The sequence below is a fragment of the Pyxicephalus adspersus genome, chromosome 1 (assembly GCF_032062135.1).
Source record: "Pyxicephalus adspersus chromosome 1, UCB_Pads_2.0, whole genome shotgun sequence".
NCBI lineage: Eukaryota > Metazoa > Chordata > Amphibia > Anura > Pyxicephalidae > Pyxicephalus > Pyxicephalus adspersus.
In genome coordinates, this window is record NC_092858.1 from 146,035,935 (window position 1) to 146,044,112 (window position 8,178).

Here is an 8,178-nt window from a genome sequence, read left to right on the forward strand (position 1 = left end):
ACTTGTGCCCATTCATCCCTAGTGCTCTGTGATTGGCTGAGAAATGGGAAATCCTGATGACAGCTCAAGCATCATCAGGATTTCCCTTTCCTCAGCCAATCAGGGAGCAGAGCAATCAGCAGAACTTTGCTATGCTGACAGCTCTGCTCCCTTGATCGCTCCTGCAGCGCTAGAGGAGCTGTGACATGTATTACACATACAGAATACATGTCACAGCTCCTCTAGGGCTGCAGAAACGATCAGAGGAGCAGAGCTGACAGCATAGTAAATCTCCGCTGATTGCTCTGCTCCCTGAGTTGCTGAGGAAACGGAAATCCTGATGATGCCTTTGCTGAACTCACATCGCATCTATTGTATACCAATGCAGCCCTTTCACCACCTCTATTACATACCAATGCAACCCTCCTCATCACCTATATTACATACCAACGCAGCCCTTTCCATCACTTCCATTATATACCAATAGAACCTTGCACCCCATTATACACCAATAGGGACCTCACTTCACCTTTTTTGCACCTTTTTTGGGGAGCCATCACATCCATAACAAACCAATGTAACCCTCTCATCACCTCCAATAAATCCCAATACAACTTTGCCCAAAACCTCCATTATTTGACAATGCAGACCTCTCATTACCTCTATTATATAACAACAAAACGCTACTATCAAGTCCATTACATACATTAGATGCAAATGCAGCCCCCTCATAACTTTAACCATATACCAAGGCAGACCTCTCATCGTCTCCATTTCATACCTATGCAACACTCCCCATTACCTGCATTCAATACCAACGCAGACCTCTCATCACCTACATTTAATACCAATGCAGACCTCAGTTCATTATGTACCAAAGCAGCCCTCCCTATCACCTTAATTACATACCAATGCAGTCCTCCCATCACCTACATTTCAAATCCCTCTAATCACCTCTATCATATACCAATGCAGTCCTCTCCAACACCTCCATTTCAAACCAATGCAGCCCTGTCTTGACCTCTATTATATACCAAAGGGCACCTCTCCTCCCCTCTATAACATAACAATGCAGCCTTCTCATCACCTCTATTATATACCAATACAGTCCTTATCTTTATTACATACCAATGCACCCTCAAATTACCTCCATTATATACCAATGCAGTCATTTTATCACCTCCATTACATAATAAAGCAGACCTTACTTTATTTCTATTATGTACCAATCTCTTACCTCCATTACATACCATTGCAACAGGCATTTAAAGGCAGCCATCTCATCACATCCATTATATATCAGTACAGACCTCCAATATAGACCAATACAGAGCTCTCATCACTTCCCTTATATATCATTACAGACCTTTCTTCACCTGGTCAATTAAATACCAATACAACCCTACCCATCACCATCATTATATACCAATGCATCCCTTACATAACAATGCAACACTCAATTATATACCAAAACAGTTTACCCCATCCCCCCTTCACCTATTTTACATGCACCCCTCACATCACCTCCATTGGATATCAATGCAGTCCTGACATTACCTCCATTTTATACCAATACAACCTACCCCATCACCTCCATGAAATACCAATGTAGATCTCTCATCACCTCCATGACATACCAATGCAGCTATCACACCACCTCACATATATTTTTATGCAGCCCTTTCTTCACTTTCATTATATACCAATACATACCTATCCTCACCTCCATTACATACTAAGGCAGTTCTCAAATTACCTCCATTACATACCAATGCAGGCCTCCTCATGACCTCCATTATTTATCAACTTGTCCCTCTCATCACCGTATATTCCAATACAACCCTCCACATCACCTCCATGACATGCCAATGCAGACTTCTCCTCACCACCATTACATGCCAATACAGCCCTCCATATCACCTCCATTACATTGCAATGCAGCCCTCACATTACTTCCCTTATGTACCAATACTGACATTTCATCACCTCAATTACACACCAATGCCCCATTATACACCAATAGGGACCCCATTTCACCATTATTATGTATCAATGCAATCCTCTCCATCACCTCCATTACATACCAATGTAGCCCTCACATCACCTCCAATATATCCCAATACAACTTTACCCATCACCTCCATTATATGCCCATACAGCCCTCTTATCCCCTCTATTATATACCAATTCAGCCTTCACATCTCATACAAAATGCAGCCCTCCCAAAACCTCCATCATAAACCAAAGCAGATCTCTCATCATCTCGATTTAATACCAATGCAACACTCTCCATCGCCTGCATTAAATACCAAAGCAGTCCTCTCATCACCTCCATTATTTTCCAATGCAGTCCTCCCATCACCTCCATTTTACACCAATGCACCCCTTCCATTAACCTACATTACATACCAGCCTTCTTATCACCCCATATTTACCTATCTTTCCATTCCATAAACCCCCCCCCTACACAACACACTCTATTTGTACATCACTCTACCCCTCACAGCACACTCCATTATGATCTCTCTTCTACTTTCCTGCACACTTTATACTCACCCGATTCCCCAATGTATACCCCTCACTATATTCTCAACACACAGCTCATTGCTACCTAATCCACTCTTCTTTGCACAACCCATATTCACCTCACTTCACCCCTCATTGCATACTCCATATTTACCCCAGCCCCCCTTACTACTGAACAGATTCTAAAAATACAATTTTCTGTTACTGTCTCATAAAGCACAATGGTAGCACACAGTAATGTTGCAACAGGGGTTGCAGAGGTGTTGATTGAGACTAGGCCCTTTAAACCAGATGGCCTGTAGGGGCCCTATTCATGACCACTGTCTGTCTGGGGTCTCTGATGTAAACAGTGGACTTTATTGTATAGAGAAGCACCTGATTCAGTTGGGATTCTGATGCAAAGTTGGGGGCTCTAATGTTAAAGAAGATTCTATGATGAAAAATGTGGAATCTGATGTAACGGGTATCTCTAATGTGAAAGGGGAGGAGTACAGATGTAAGGGGGTGATTTACATGGGGAAACCTGATGTAGTGGGGGACCCCTAATATGAAGGAGCTTATTCCAAATGGTAGGGGCTTAGTCATAAATCAGTACTGGGGCCGTAGATTTATAGATAGAAGACCATTATCAGTGGGAGCACAGGTCCAAATTCTGGGGCCCATTGATCTGTGCCACCAGTAAGATGTAGCTATTTCTGCATATACTGTGTACTGTGTTTTATCATATATCCATTACTGCAGTATATGTAAGTGAATACATTCTATAAATTTGGGAACACTTAATGCTGTACCAACATTTCTCTTAACACAAACAGATCAATTGTTCTAGAACACAACATATAAAAAAACTATTTGTCATACCCACTGCCTGTTATCTGAGATCTGAATAATATGTTTCGAAATTTTCTCTAAAAGTAAAATTTACCCTCAGCTAATTTTAAATTCTTGATTAAAAATCAATGTTTCAAATATCAATTTACTTGTAAGGTGTGGTTGAATAAAACGTTTATTTTCTCATCAGCATTGCCAAAGAATGGCTGATTATGGCAATTAAACATGAATTAATAATGAAATCCCATTTAATGACTCATCATATTCCAGTAGTGAGAAAATCAGCATTATTTTATGCAATGCAGGATTTCTATTATGCATAATACACTGCACAAACATTCTTCTGCATTCTGAACTATAAATAAATAAAGGTAAATGTAGCCAACAATGGAAATTTACAGCACATGGAGCAAATGAACTGGCTCAGTTTAAGCTCAATTTAAGTTTATGAAAAATGATAAAATAGCATTATTAAAGCAAGTAAGTAGCTTTCACTGTAGCTTGTTTTACAGACATGGTGTGTTCTGTTTTTGGATTGTTCCAAATATTAGGCAAAGTAAGTCTACATCAGAAATGTAAAAGCCAAAAAATGCTAACATTACACATCTAATCATCTCATAAAGAACTAAAGCAAAGTGAAATAACATTACTGGGAGAAATGTCTCTCCATCTGATCTCACAAAAAAACAGATAAAACAAGGAACAGGGAAACTGACAATCCCAACGACAATAGAAGAGCCTGATCCACTCACAAATCAATCATTCAAACCTTCCATCCATACAGACCTACAACCCAAATTCACAACCAACCCTACACACTACAAAGGCTTTTTTGGAACCTTTGGCTCTCTGGTAATGAAAGAATTTAACCAATTGAGAGAAAAACCTTTAGGGAAGTTGATTTAAAATAGAATTAAATTTAGACCATTATCCCGCTTAAAAATAATTCTGAAAATTATTATAGCGTTATAGGTATTATACAGCCATAGGGCTTGGTAGATTTTGAATAAATGTATTTTCTGGTTGCTTGAGATTTACTGTTATTAACAAGTCTAACTAATTCTATACCCAATACTATACCATATCATATACTCCGTATTGAGTTGATACTAATATTGAAAAACAGAAAAATGGAGGCATGGAGGATAGATTATTATTATTATTATTATTATTTTTAATAAGACACATGAGGCAGAATATTATTATAATAATTTATGGGAATAGATTATTTTATTAAGTATTGGGATATATCATTAAATTTATGGCTGCAGATCACTATTATTATGAAATATAGGAGCAGATTATTTAGTATTATAAAAGTCATTGGAGATTATTGATTATTTTTATTATAATGAAATGCAGATCATTATTATTATTATTATTATTAGGCATGGGAGCAGAATATTATTTTAACAAAGTATAGGAGATTTAATAATCAAGTATAGGTGCAGATTATTATTATTATTATTATTAATAATTAATATTATTTATATTATTATTATTATTATTATTATTAATAATAATAATAATAATAATAATAATAAGCATTGGAGCAGATTATCATAATGAAGTCACATTGGGACATGCTAATATAATTACATTTTGAGGCAAATCCTGTATAAAAACTGTCAACAATGTATTGTATATGTTTCTGCAATGTGAATCACATTACCACAGCGACTTCTGCTGGTCACAAGTGGTATGGCATCAGTTCTGATGACCGCAGGGGAAGAAATGGGATGCCAGGTCAAGATTGAGTTATAATTCTACAGATTCTTGTAATAATTCAACAAGCAATATCTCCCATGATATTGTTATATTCATAAAACTGAACGTCTAAAATCTTCCAAAATAATAAAAAAAATGTAAAAACTCCAGATATAATATATTCAGTAAAATTATGTGAGAAGAATCCCAAACATGACTCACTGCCTTACATTCAAACATACCACATGAACTAGGTTTAAACACTGTGGAACTCTTTCTAGGTATGGATCAGTACATGCCAATGCTAAAAGTAACCAACAGAAAAGCAACTACATAATAGTTTTGCAACATGCAAAATATACAGTCATGAAAAAGAGAAAGTACACCCCTTTCCACGTCTATGGTTGCATGTATCAGGACATATTATTAATACCAATAATAATAATAATAAATAATATTCATTGTATACATTTTTGGTTTTGTAGTTGTTTGTGCACAGGTCTCTTAAGGTCCTACCACTGCATTTTGATTAGGTTTAGGTCTGGACTTTGAGCCATTGCAGAATTTGGATTCTTTTTTTTCAGACATTCTGTTGTAGATTTGCTATCTTTGCTATTAATCCGGTTACCCATCGTGCTTCAAAGTTGATATGAGGTGTTTGTGCTGATATGCTGTATTTGTTTCTTTCAAAAATGGCGTTTTGCATTATAGCCAGACATCTCTACTTTTTCTGTCTAAAGTATATTCAGTGTATAAAGGAAAGAGAGAAAGAAAGGCTTTTTATGGCAGACAATTATACTAGTTTACTCATCTTGTTGTTACATCACAGATATTTCAACTATAAAGAAATAAAACTAATAAAACATTCAGAGGTTAATCAATGAAGTGTACCATACATTAGGTGTACGATGCTTTCATAAAACTCTTGTCTACCAACGCGTTTCGCCTTCTCGCTTCCTCAGGGGATATTTTCAGACTTAGATTAAAGTAACATGAAAACAATTTACAATCAATACAGTGTATGATGCAATAACCAGTATTTGCAATAAAAAGGTAAATTATTAAATTATTAAATACATTTTTACAAAAGAGTATAGTTTCAGAACCTCTAAAGCATAGTACCTTTGAGGTGCATAACATCTTCAACATGATGATAAGTATACAAAGGAGAGACATTGCGGAACGCAAGATCAAAAAGAAAGGAAAATTGCTTATTCTTGTGATATTGAGGTTGGCGTCATGGTAGATAACACAAATAAATTAAAATAAGAAGAACAAATTTTAAACTTACTTGTCTGTTTGAATGGTGGTATAATAGAACCTTGTATGATCCCGGATGTGGTTAGTTACAGAGTTGTACTGAGGCCGGATGACATTCCTGTCTATCCTATATTTTTAGTTATAGATTGGAATTGGTTATTGGGATTGATGATGGTTAAAAAGGTTATTAAAGAATAAGAGAGGGAAAAATATATTTTATAAAGGAGAAGAAGATAGACTATCACTCCACCAATCAACAGTCAGACAGATTGGGTCTGATTCATTAAAGCTCTCCAAGACTTGAGAAGAAAGGTTTTGATTTGATACCCTGGGTGGTCCAATACACCTGGAATGAATTTCTTAAAAATCATTTTCTATTAGTTGGCTGAAGTTTACAATCCTTGATCAGATCCATTTCAGGTTTGCTGGATCACCCAGGTTCTCCCATCATAATCTATCTTCTCCAGTTTTGGAGAGCTTTAATAAATCAGGCCCAATCTGTCTGACTGTTGGTGGAGTCTATTGATGGAGTCTAAACACTTTAGAGATGGCGTTGTCAATTTTTCAGCTTTATGGGCACCAGCATTTTTTTCTCCAACACTTCCTTTGTTGGAGCCATGAAACACATCCTCAAATGTTTTGTATGTGTGATCAGGTTTTGCTGGATCCTCATTTTTTAAATAAAACAGGGTCCCTCACTCACACCTATTTGTCTTCCCATTGACTGAAAACACCAGACTCTGGTTTCACCTTATTATATGATCATTTAAGGACTCACTTACTTATATATACAGATTTATTATTGGAACATTTTTTCTATAAATACATGACCAAATAAAATCATTTGTTTCACTTGTGTAACTAAATTTTTAGATGTTTCAGGTCAGTCAAATAAAATATAGAAAATGGTTCACAAACTTTGAAGCACCACTGTAGGTATGTATGCTGTTCCTCTATAGTACATGGCTAAACACAAATACCATTTATTAAGGAGCCACAGCCCTACCACTATTTTGGAGAGTGACACAGAGTATACAGTGATATCTGCTAGGTAGGTAGATAAGGTACGCATTAAAGTAAAAATATTCAGTTCTCTTAGTAATGTGAATGAACCCCTTGCAATGGATGACTTACTCATGTTAGTGAATGAGATAAATGTCTTCTGACTGCAGCCCCCCAATCATGTGCAGGAATAAAATCAGTTTTTAACCTTTCCTTGCATGCAAGGGTAGTCTTTGAAAAGTAAATTTTCATTGCATTATTTTAGGGGAATTTTAAATACACCTTTGCAATAGGATTGCTCAATTTCATAAGTGAATAGCCTATACCAGTGGTCACCAACCTCTTCAGACCTACGGACCACTAAACTTACAGGCTCCGGACCGCACATGCGCTGGAAGCAATGTGTCTCCTAAAGGGGAAGGATCGAGCTGCGGGCCAGTAAAATTTTCTTGCGGTCCTGACAGTTAGCAACCACTGGCCTATACCCTTTTAGTAAATAAAGCTTAATATGTGATTTATGTCTTTGATTGTACTTGTCATTCTGGATAGACAATACAAACATGTCTGAATAGAAACAAATATAATATAGCAACTAACTTTCAACACAGCTTGTATAGAGATTTTCTACATGGCATGCAAATGATTTGAAGTTTTAAGCATCATGTCACATTACCAAAATCCAAGCAATATAATAGATTCACCAAATTATGTAAGGCAGAAATTATGAGGATACATATACACTAGGTAATCTCTTGCTGGAAAAATACTAAAACATTGGATTAAATGAATTTAGGGGGAGTGGATTTTTGGTTACAGTGTTATAAGAATGTTTAAACGGTTTTCTTTACATATGTAGAGCCTAAATAGTCATCC